Here is a 12,202-nt window from a genome sequence, read left to right on the forward strand (position 1 = left end):
TTCAGAAATTGTACCTGAAGTGAGTTATGAGTATTCTCAAGCATTTAAGTTTTACATGTTCTGTAATAAAATGGGGGCAATAATATCAGCCTCATAGATTTGGTGTGAGAAGTAAATGAAAAAAAAATATGTAGAGTGTTTTGGAGAGAGTTTGGGACATAGTAAGCACTCATCATTGCTGTCATCATTTTAGTCATCATCTTAGGACTTTGAAAAAATATAAACTAACCTTTACAAACTTAAATAAAAAGAGAAGGGATTTAGTATAAGAATGTACGAGAACTCAAGAGACTTAAGACGAGGGACTTTGATCAGGTCTCGTGAAGGATGGAACCCAGGAACTGAAAAAATGGCAGAATTCAGGCAACCATCCCCTGAGTTTCACTCTTTTTTTTTTTTTTTTTTCTGAAGCCAGAGAGTCTTCCTTTCAGGCATTTACTTCATTTCTTTCTGAATACAGATTAATTTTTTTTCAGCTGCCACATATACAGAATAGAGCATAGAGACACCACAACTCTGAGTCTTCATGTCCTTAGTCTGTAAGACCAATTACAGTGGTGTAGTATTTTTAAGCAGTTACTTAGACACCCATTTTTCAGATTCTTAAAATTTGATTGGCCCAGCTTGGGTCAGGTGTCTCTTCCTGGTGCAGTCTGTTGCTGGAGTGGGACTATCAGATGTATGCAAGGGCTCTGTGTGTATTTTTTCTCCACACAAACCAATTCTGACACCAAGTGGGTGTCCAACAATTAAATTCTCTAAGAGTTAGTGCAGATCCCATAAGTTAACAGATGGTCTCATAGGACTACTCCAAATTCAGACAGCATTCAATTATATGGAGCCCAGGCTACCTACTCTTCTGCCAAGCCTACTATGCTATGACCCCCTCAGTTTCAATAATATACTAGAATAACCCCCGTAACTCAGGAAAGTGCTGTTCTTAGCATTACTCTTAATTATAAAAAATAGAAACGAACAACCAGATTAAGAGGTGCAAAGAGCAAGATCTGGAAGGGACCTGAGTACGGGAATCTTTGTCCCAAAGGAGTTGAATGTGTTATCCTTATGGTACATAAATGTGTTCACTGACTTGGTATCACTCCAAACTTCAGGGGTTTTTATCCAGATTTCCTTGTGTGGGCATGATTGATTAAACCAATGGCCATTTGTGAATGAAGTCAATCTCTAGCCCATCTTTGTTTCCAGAAATCAGAGGGTAGAGCTGAGTGTTCTAACCTTCTAATCATCTGGTTGGTTTTTATGACAATTGGCCTCCATCCTGAAGCTATCTTGGACCTCTTCCACCAAGTGTCACCATTACTATACAAAAGACACTCATCATTCAGGAAATTCCAAGAGTTTTATGAGCTCTGTAACAGGAACTTGGGACAAAAGACCAAGTACTTGCTTTTTATTATACTGCAGGCCCATGATGTGAGTGGACTCCAGGAGTTCTCAAAGAGTGGGGTGTGATATGGCTTAAGTAGACATTCCCAATAGTGATTTCCACATGACCTTGGAATACCGTGTTTCTCCTTGCCTTATCATCCCTTGTCTTAATCAGCTCAGGCTATCATACAAAATACCACAGACTGGGTGGCCTAAGCAACAGGAATTAATTTTTCAAGGTTCTGGATGCAGGGTAGGTTTCATTATAAGACTCTTTTTTTTTGTTTGCAGGCAGTTGCCATCTGGCCATCTGCTCATATGATTTCTTTGTGCTTGTGAGGAAAAAGAGGGATAAAAGAGAGAGGGGGAGAGCAAGAAAACACTCTTTGGTGTCTCTTCCTATAAGGACATTATTCCTGTTCCTTGGATGCCACCCTTATGATTTTATTTAACTTCCTTTTAGGCCCTATCTTTAAATATGGTCACATTAGGGGTTAGGGCTCCAACATATGAATTTTGTAGGGGGACACCATTCATTCTATAGCATTTTCTGTTCTTATTACTACCCTAAGAGCCCAGCACCCTGTTCCTAGAGAATTTGCTTTATAAAAGACCACCAAAGGGGGATTAACCCAAGGGAACTGATTACTAATGGTGAATTTTTAATTATAAGCAGGAAGGAGATTTGTGGGATAACGTTGGAAATAGAGAGTTGGGAGGGGAAATGAGCAGGTCTGTTAAGTGTAAAATCATGCTTTCTCGGCAACTTGTATTTAAACTGTTATCAAGGCTAAGTCTTTATCCTTCCAACAAACTTTATAACTAATTTGTTGAACCTGGAATTAGTGTTCATTAAAATTCATTTTAAATTTCTGATTTTCTCCTTTTTATTTTAACTAGCTCTTGGCCACTTTTTGCAACTATTTTTCTTTTTCCTTGAAGAATTCTCTCATTAGAACAGTTTCTGAGTTCAACCCTTTGAGACACATCATAGACAGGAAAACCTCACTCTATATGTTTGGATATTTTTGTATTGGCCCCATTCCTCCTCTGCTGGCTCTCTCCATGGAGCTGATTCAAGCCCAGAGCTCCCACTGACTTCAAAGCGCTCTGAGGTAAAGTGAGAAATTTCCCAAAATTATTTTGGATTTATAAAAAAAGCATTGGTATTATTTTTAAAAGATGTGAATATCAGTCCTGGAAAATGAATGCATATTATGATTACCAGTTAGACAAAGTCAAGAAATTCACCTTTAGAGAGGAGGTGAAGATGGCAGTGGAGTAGGAGAACCCTAGGCTCACCTTGTCCCATGAATACAACTTAAATAACAATCAGATCATCCTAAATACTCCAGAAATCGACCTGAAGAGTGGCAGAATGAACTCCACAACTAAAGGTAGAGAAGAGGCCATGTGAAGAAGGTAGGAAGTGTGGGGACATGGTTTGGGAGAGAAACAGATCACGGCCAATGTGGTAGGGAGGGAACTGTGGTTATGGAGAAGGGAAAGAGACAGACTGACACATGGGGGAGTAGATGGGGGAAAATGAACCCCCATAACAATTGGCTCAGAAGGTGAAAGGGCCCAAATTTTGTGAATTCTTGCAACCAGTGGGGCTTAAAGTCTGGTGTTTTAAAGGTTAGCGGGTTTGGCTTGTGGAGAGCCTGAAGGCATTGGGACTACTCTTGGAGAGAAGGCAGGGAAAACTGCCTGTGGACATACAGCATGGAAACAGCAATCTGAAGAGTGCTTGGGGCCCATAGTGGGGAAGTTATTTGCTTTTCTAAGAGTCTGTCCCAGAGAGGCAAAATTGAGGGAGAGACTCCTCTGGGAACAAAGGAACTGGCAGGCACTATTTTCCTCTCCTGCCTCTCAGCATAAGTATAGGGCCACCTGGGGGAACCAGTGCAGTGCCAACACTTGCTACCTAACTTGCTTACACCCACACTCTCCCCCACCCTTCTCTGTTCCAATGGAACCACCCTATCCAGTCATGCTTGCCTCAGTCCCAGCATGATGGCCCCTCCCTAGAATACCCTTCCCAAACCCCTACCCATACTACATATCCCCAACCTAAGAATTTTGCAGGGCCTTGGTTCTGGTGGAGGTGGTGACAGGCCTCATTTTATAAGCAGACCAGGGCACACCTAGTTAAAACTTGCTACATTTAGGCCAGGGACCAAATACTGCCCACAACAGGCTAAGAGAGCCTCTGCATATGACTGGTCTGAAGAACAGATCTTCCAGGACGCAACAGCAGAGCACATGCAGTACGCACTGGAGGAATTTACTGAAGTGTCAGGCCCTGGGGAACAGGGGACACTACCCTGCAGGGCACTATAGGACCTCTGCTTAAGGACCTCTGTAGCTGACTTTCCTAACACACAGAAACAAGCATAGAGACTTAGGCAAAATGAGAAGACAGAGAAATTTATTCCAAATGAAAGAACAGGACAAGGCCACAGCCAGAGATCTAAGTGAAACAGATGCAAGTAACATGCCTGATAGAGAATTTAAAGTAATGACCATAAAGATACTCATTGGACTTGAGAAAAGAGTGGAAGACATAAATGTGACCCTTAATAGAGATAAGGAAAAACATAGCAAAGATAAAGGGCTCAATAAATGAAATGAGAAAAACGCTTATTGGAATGAACAGTAGGATGGAAGAAACAGAGGAATAAATTAGTGATCTAGAAGACAGTATTGGAAACTAATCAAGCTGAACAAAAGAGAGAAAAAGGAATTATGCAAAACAAGAATAGACTTAGGGAATTCAGTGACTCCATCAAACATAATAACATTTGCATTATCGGAGTCCCAGAAGAACAGAGGGGAAAGGGGGCAGAAAATTTATTTGAAGAGATAATAGCTGAAAACTTCCCAAATCTGGGGAAGGAAACAGATATTCAGATCTAGGAGGTACTGAGAACTCCCAACAAAATCAACAAATATATTATATATTATAAGTAAAATGTATTACGCTAAATTAAATAATTCAGTCAGAGAAAGACAAATACCATATGATTTCATTCACATGTGGAATTTAAGAAACAAAACAAGGCACAAAGGGAAAAGAGTGAGAGAGAGACCAGGAAGTAGATTCTTAACTCTAGAGAACAGACTGATGGTTACTGGAGGGGAAGTGGGTGTTGGGGTGGGTGAAATAGGTAATAGGGAGCTAGGAGTGCACTTGTTGTGATGAGCACTGTGTGATGTATGAAAGTGTTGAATCACTCTATTGTACACCTGAAACTAATATAACACTACATTATAACTGGAATTAAAATAGAAGCATCAAAAAAGAAATTCTCCATTGATGGGGGAAAAAAGCTCTTGTAAATTCATAATACTTTGTTAATGCATTCATTTTTCTGGGGAGAAGTTTTAGGTTCTGTTGTGGTTTCAAAACCATAAATATGGAATCCTTTAAATCAAATCTCTACAGATGTCAAATACCAACCACACCATCTTCAAACATGAACATAAAAATTGTAAACTATTTTGAGAGAGATATACTACATTTAAAGTAGATGTTTTCTGAATTCCTGTAAACTTTTCAAATTTCTCAGGAGCAGGTGTGTTCAGTCTTAAGTAGGATCTGGACAGGTACTACTTGTATTTGTAATGTTGTTTACAGATTGGAGACTATCACTCATCTGTATGAGACTTACTCAGACACCTCCAGAAGAAAGTATTGTCAAGATAGAAGGGTACATGCAGACTGGAGCTGGAAATAGGGTCAGCAAGTATATGGCGATTGACTTTTTGCAGTCTCTTCCTTATTAACTTCAGAAACTTTTCTAGTGATGTTTTTTGTGTGTGTTTTCTCCAGTGTACTTTCTCTGCTAACGGGTCAGCTGGAGACACCATACTTGATATGTGCAGTTCAATGTTCTTTTATCCTGTTTTCCAGCATTCTTTATTTTTTTCCACTGGAGCAGCAGCTCTGGCAGAGCAGTGCAGAAATGATGGGTGTCCTGGATGTTCCTCTCAATGCAGAGACAAAACAGTAGATGAGATTAAAAGTAGAAATGAGAAGAAAAGCCCAAGATTCTAACCTATAGAAAGAATGCTGTGAGCGTAATAATAAAAAAAATCACATAACCCAAAAAAAGAAATGGGGTTCTTTGGTTAGGAAGTGGATCGATATCTTTCTTTGATCAGAAAGTTCTGTCATTTCTGTCCTGCTCCCAATTTGTTATTCTTTTCATTGTTCATATGCTCATTCATAGTGAATGACCACTGCCACCACCCCAACCCCATGAGGGAAAAGGACCAAGGTGGTTTTATGATGAATTAGTCATTAATGCCTTTCATTTTCATGAACCTGTTCATTGACAAAGTAAATATTTAACCTTGATCTCCTGAATTAGCAGGTAGATATTTAGCATTTTCACTGTCAGTTATGTAGCTTCTTTGGTGTATTAAAAAACAAGATTTCATCAGGAAGATACACCACCTTTTAAGGGAAGGAATAACTTCTGTAAATTTAACAGAGCATGATCTTTGTGCTTTGTGTCGATCTATTCACTAACTCTCCTTATCAGGTATAATATATTCCTGTTGGCATCTTGATTTAATTGGACTTGTGGTAACTGATTCAGTCGAGCACTTTAATTAGGTAATTATTTTGTTATAAGAACCACTTTTCAGCTTGCTAGAGAGAGGAAATTTTCCATTTTTTCTTAGGCTAAAACTGGAACCTGGATTCTTTTCTTTTATAACAAAGTGGAATAATAATTATCAGATATAGAATTAGGTTGAGATTGAGCCATAGAATGAAGAAAAATATCTTTGACTTACATATTGATAAGAGACAAGTATGCTTTTGAGAAATGATTACAGAACTAGATTTTCTTAGACCATGAGTACTGCCACCACATAGTCATCACTTTTGAATGGAGTGATTATTTGTCCTCTGCCTCAGTTTCCTTTCAGAAGTATGGATTTCTTTTTCAGACCCCATGCAAGAAGATAACTGCTGACAAAAGAAAATAGAACATAAAGAAGTACTCTTGACTCTTGATTCTAAATATGTCCATGATCTAGGGAACTTTTTAAAACAAATTAATTAAATATTGTCTTCTCTGAATTTTTTTTTATGAAAGTTAGTTAGTTGTTAACTTCAGAAAGAGACTTTGTCTTGAAGAAAAGGCTCAGGCCCTGAAAATTTTGCCTGAGATTGAGCATGTAAGATAAAAGCTGTTTTCTGATTCCCACATACTTCCGAGGTTCAACCTTATCTTTTATTGGTTGGCAAGAATGATAGTAAATAATCTAAGGATACCTTGGATCAGACAAACAAATAATTAGAGTTGAAACTAGAAAAGCCAACAAGACCCTAATTAATTGATTTGTTAATAGCTACTCTCCATTTACAGACATTAGCTCAAATTGGGTTTTAAGCTGTGACAAGGGCCACAAGATAAACATTTTCTTTCTAAATTCCTGATTTCCTGCAAGCTTTCCAGTCTCACCATCAACTAGTCTTTGCAGGTTTTTGTTCACTAAAAGATTGAGGGTAATTCCAAATAGCTTCCGTCTGAAACATAGTATTCATATATTGGCTTTTTGTGAAATGATTAGTCAATATAGAAATTATGTTTTGCTTTAGAATTTTTTAGCTTTACCTTTTCAGTGTGAAAATAGAACAAAAGGAAACATTTCTCAACTAAATCCTCATTTAAACAAATGATGTTGCAAGTGAATCCTTCCCTAGTGGGTGATAAGAACAATGACAATTCTGTTCCAGAAACCCAGGGGCCAGAGAAAGGCTGTGTTGCAGTCACCACTGTGCAACAAACCATCCCCAAAACTACTGGTAAAAAATAACAAACACTTTATTATCTGTAACAACTTCATAAGTTGACTAGTTTCAGTGGGCTGTTCTGTTCCCATATGATATCATCCAGACTACAGTTCTATGGGCTGGAATATCCAAGATGGTGCATTTACATGACTGGCAGCAGGTGCTGGCCATCTGCAGGGAGCTCAGCAGTTGACAGAAGCACCTCAGTTTTCTCCATGTGAGCTTCTTAAATCATCTCCTTTGTTGCCAGCTTCATGTGATGTGGGTTTTTGTGGTTTTGAAAGGGGGCTGCACCTGGGAGGGGACCAGGAAGCAGTGAGTGGAGGCAGACTAGGAACACATGTGTTCAGATTCCTGCGATCTTTACTTGGGTATTATGATATCAGAGCCTCTTGAATTGTATGAGCCTGTGGTTTTTGTATTTTAAATTATTCAACTCCTGCAAAGGAAAGATTATGTATTAGCTATCAGATACTTAGCAGAAACGAAGAGTGGTGATTTGTAGGTGTTACATCACCTGGGAAAGCAAACTTACCATATTTCATTTTCTGCTGTCTCCTGCATTCTTTTGCCATATATTGTGCTGTGACCTAGTGGTTGGAAAAGTGACACTTACCAAGGGTTTGCCTGTCGTGGGAGGGGTTCTCGTTTTCTCTGGCCTTCTTGTTTCCATATGAAGGGATTTAGAGTAACCCTTTGGCCTCTTGTCCATTATTTCTTGTGAGTTCCTCAGTTACCTCAGTACCATCCACTGGTCCATGATTCTCAAGGCCCCAAACTCTGGGGATATGTTCTCTTACTTTCTGCACTACCCTAGATACAATGAAGAAATACTTGCTTTAAGTGTATGTGTCCTGCAGAGCCAATCCTTCCTTTAGATGGGCTTTCTCAGGGTTCATTATGGATGGGTTGAGGAGCAGGAATGAGTCATGAATTATTTGGGTTACAGATTGAAAGCTTCATTTTTCAGTGGACCTGTCAATACTGATATCAAAATTATCAGTATATCACCTTTATTTATCCAAGGGTCCTAAATTAGGAGAAAGAAGAAGTGGGTGTTACTTATTGGCTCCCTAAAACTTCAACAGTGATATTTTCTAACCCCCACTCAGCTGAGGTTGTCTGAATCACAGACCAATCTGATTGAACTGAACTCATATCATGGTATAGAGCAGTAAAAAACTTTTCTTTTTAAAAGTGACATTTTCAGAACTCTTAAAAAGAATTCTTTCTTGTATACTCTGCATACCCTTGCATATTCTGTCTTGTATAGTACCTCCTTTAATGAGACATTTGTGTTTCTCTTTACTTATCCAACAGATATTTATGTAGCACCTTCTACATGCCAAGCACTGTCTTAGGTGTTGGAGCTATCACTGGGAACCAAAAACAAATGAGGCCCCTGGTCTTCTTGTTGGTCTTATATTGTACTGGGGAAGACAGGCATGAATCTAAAAATAAATCATAGAAATTGTTTGTGTAAGAATGAGCTGAGACCAGTGGTAAGAAGTCCACAATTCTATGATATTGTTTAATAGGCAGCCTCATTTAGATTTTGTCCAAGTTGTTTATTTTTAATTTTAATTAAAAATATTTTATTTTTAATTTATTCACTCACTTATTCACTCTTCCCATCACTCATCCATCCATCCACTTATCCATCCATTCCAAACACATATTTATCAAATGTCTGTATGTGCCTAGTAACATGCTAGGAAATGGGTTGTAGAAGGGTGTAAGAATGAAATCATGGTAATTGACATTGGTCGTATCTTTCCCTGGGTTCCTAAACTATTGTGTTTCTTTCTTTGCTCTTTCAAGTGTTGTATTTATTAACTTTCATGTTTGTCTTTTTCATGAGTCTCAGCTCTGCAGTCAGATACTTTGTCTCAGGCGTGTTTCTGGTGTCCAATATGGTGACTGGCATATAGTATATGAGAAGTACTTGTTAAATGAGTGAATTTAATGCATCACTGTTATTGCATAATATCAAATTAAAGATCAGATGAATCATCACTGTTGTGTGTAGGGTAAAACTGAGTAACCAGTTTGATATTCTGATATGTTAAAAGATGAACTCAGGTGTATTAAAATTTTCAATTGTGAATTGGGCAGTGCCAAGCCTAAAGTAGTTAGGAGTGCTCCACCAGGGAAGAGGTTTTTTTTTTTTTTTTTTTTTTTTTTTTTTAATAGAGAAGATGTGGCAGCAGAGCAAAGAAATTATTTGATTGGTTGTATTTTAAGCAGTTGCCTTATTTGGGAAAGTCTAGCTGGCTCTTTGTGATTGGTTGTTCTTAAGTTTCACTTTCTTGGATTCAAGTGCATTGACTCCAGCTTATGTTTTGGTTTCCTTACATAGGTTACCAAGGCATTAGACTCACCTCAATCTAATAGTCTCCTTTCTTTTTTCTTTTTATTTTTAAGACAGCACGCATGTGTGCATGAGTGCAGGCGCACATATGAGTGGGGGTGGGGGGATGGAGGGAGCAACAGAGGGAGAGGGAGAGGAGAGAATCTTAGGTAGGCTCCATGCCCAGCCCAAGCCAGACATGGGGCTTGATCTCACAACCCTGAGATCATGACCTGAGCCAAAATCAAGAGTCCTTCTGTCAACTGACTGAGCCACCCAGGCACTTCTAACAGCCTCCTTGTTTAAGTATGTCAACAGGTAGAAACCAATAATGCTACACTTTGAAGTGGATGGCTTCTGGTGCGACCTCAACAGTTATGGCCAAGAGCCCTCAGTATAGGTCCCTCTGCCATTGTCCTAATTGGATCCCTCAGCCAAGCACTTTGCCCCTTAGTACATTAAGTTTTGGAATCGTCCAGGGAGCAATAGCAATAACACATGGCCCTGCTCCTTGAGAAGATGAACAAAATGAGATTAATAAAGGGACCCTTTTCCTTGGACATAAGTGCTGCATAACCAAGGGTTTAATGATTATGGCAACCAATGAATTGGCATATCTTTAAAAAAATTTTTTTTTAAAATTTCTTGATGTCAATTTATTATTTATCTCTTTGCCAATATTCAAACAGGCAGGCAGTCATAAAACATTCAGAAAGATCCTCTAAAATAGCAAGGCATCTGTTTTACCTCAGTTTCTTTTTAGAAACCTGGAAATCAGGAACCTTGGCATTTATAAAAAAGTCGTGTTAAAAATATCTGCCATATCAAAAATATTGTTTGAGGGTCACTCCTTAGAAAGATTTTAGTTTAAATTGTATCTACAGCTTAGGTAGGCAGACGGTGGTTCTTGAGGGAAGAAGATTTGATGTAAATCAGCAAAGAGCTGCTTCCAAATTTTTGACTCCTCAATTAGTATTATTTTGTTGGAACAAGGCATTGACAAAGTCCACTGTTTGGTAATTAGCATCCTGTCAAGTCTCTCCAATCAAGACCAGCATGCTGCACCTGGTCCTAGTTAAAAAACAAGTGTGGGCAGTTCTGATCTGACCGTCAGCAGCCCCGCTTGTGCAGAACTGCCTTCAGTGCGCATGCCAGAGTCACCATTTACCGAATACGAAGGCCTCTGCAGTGAGAGATTCGGAGAGCTGTGGTCTAGTTCTAGTGACCTGTCACGCCATTTTAACTTCTTTGGTAAATATTCCTTCTTGAGATGTAGGCACTTGCTCCTCCTCCCAAAAGAAGTTATCTCTTCCAGGGACAGAAGACTCCTCTGAAATAAACTCATTGCCTAAATAAGACAAAGGAAAAATGGAAAAGAAAAAAGAAAAAAAGCCCTAATTAGACCTTATAACTGCCCTTTCCTCAGGAGGAGCTCTGTGGAGGTGTAGCTGGCTCTCCCCATGTTGTCTTTCCTTTATTCCTCTGGGTGCTACTGCGTTTCCAGGAACTGTCCCTGGTGTAGATGCTGTGGTTCTTGATGTACGTGATGACAGCATCTGGGAGCAGGTACTTCACACTGTGCCCTGGCTGAAGTCCCGCCTGATGTACGTGGAGCGGAGCCCATTCTGCGCAGGTTCCCTGGCCAGGTGACTGTTGCACCCGTGCCTGTGCAGGATGGGCGAGCCCAAGCTGTATTCCTTTGGGTTGTGACTTGTCCGGCTCACACACACATGCCAAACTTCTCCACTATCTGCTGGATGTGTGCATCTTTCCAGAGGTTGGGGGTCTAGAAGGTCTTCAGGACATCTGCCCCACAGAGGAACTTCAGCTCAGGCCCAGCTGTGGGGGCTGTGGAGTGAGCCTGGCTGTGGAGTGAGCCCAGCTGTGGTCTAGGCCTTCCGTCTGGGGCAGAGATTTGAGCAGTTTGCTGTGATGCTGCCTCAGCACCTTCACTGTCTCCATCCACTGCACCACACCTGCTCGCTCTCCCAGGGGTCCACCTGGACCCAGTCGGCCGTCTGCAGGGCCAGCCAGGCCATGGCCACCCAGTCTTTCTTCCTGTAGATGATTCTCCTGATCAACTGGTACATTCCTGTTTGATGCAGGTGGTCTCTGGCCACCTCAAACAAGCGCAGGTGCATGTTGGGATGGGACTGAAGGAGCCACAGGCCAGGAGCACCACTGGGATTCGGCTCTTCATCTCGTCAGGCACATCCACAGCCATGGCAGTGGCCACCCTTCCTGTGCATGGCGGGGCTCTTCAGAGGCTCTCTGTGAGCCTCGGGGACTGCCTTGGACTGGGGTATCCACCGCATGGAACCCGGGCTCCTGGCCTGTATGTGGCCCTACACCAGAGGACTGCTCAGGACGGCTCCTGCTCTCGAGTCCCAAGTACCTCTGCAGCCTGACCGCCCTGGGATAAGCTTGCCCCGCCCCTGAATTGGCATATCTTAATCCTACACCACAGTGTGTCTCTAGATTCTAGAAGAGTTTAGTGAAAGGAATTTGAACTTTTTTCTTAGCTTCAGAAAGAATTTCTATAAATTTCACAGTTGATTTCTCTTGAAGTAAAGCCTGTTTTAAAAGAGTGAACAAGGTACTTTATACAGATCTCTCAACTCTCAAAATAGACCTGTGAGATTCAGATGCAA

The 12,202-nt window shown here is 40.4% G+C and overlaps 1 pseudogene; it reads right to left on the minus strand.

The window, feature by feature from the left end:
* Positions 1–10,973: 10,973 nt before the first annotated feature.
* On the minus strand, positions 10,974–11,751 carry LOC130543213 (nicotinamide/nicotinic acid mononucleotide adenylyltransferase 3-like; annotated as a pseudogene).
* Between the last annotated feature and the right edge of the window lie 451 nt (positions 11,752–12,202).

This window comes from Ursus arctos, unplaced genomic scaffold, assembly GCF_023065955.2.
Source record: "Ursus arctos isolate Adak ecotype North America unplaced genomic scaffold, UrsArc2.0 scaffold_9, whole genome shotgun sequence".
Lineage (NCBI taxonomy): Eukaryota > Metazoa > Chordata > Mammalia > Carnivora > Ursidae > Ursus > Ursus arctos.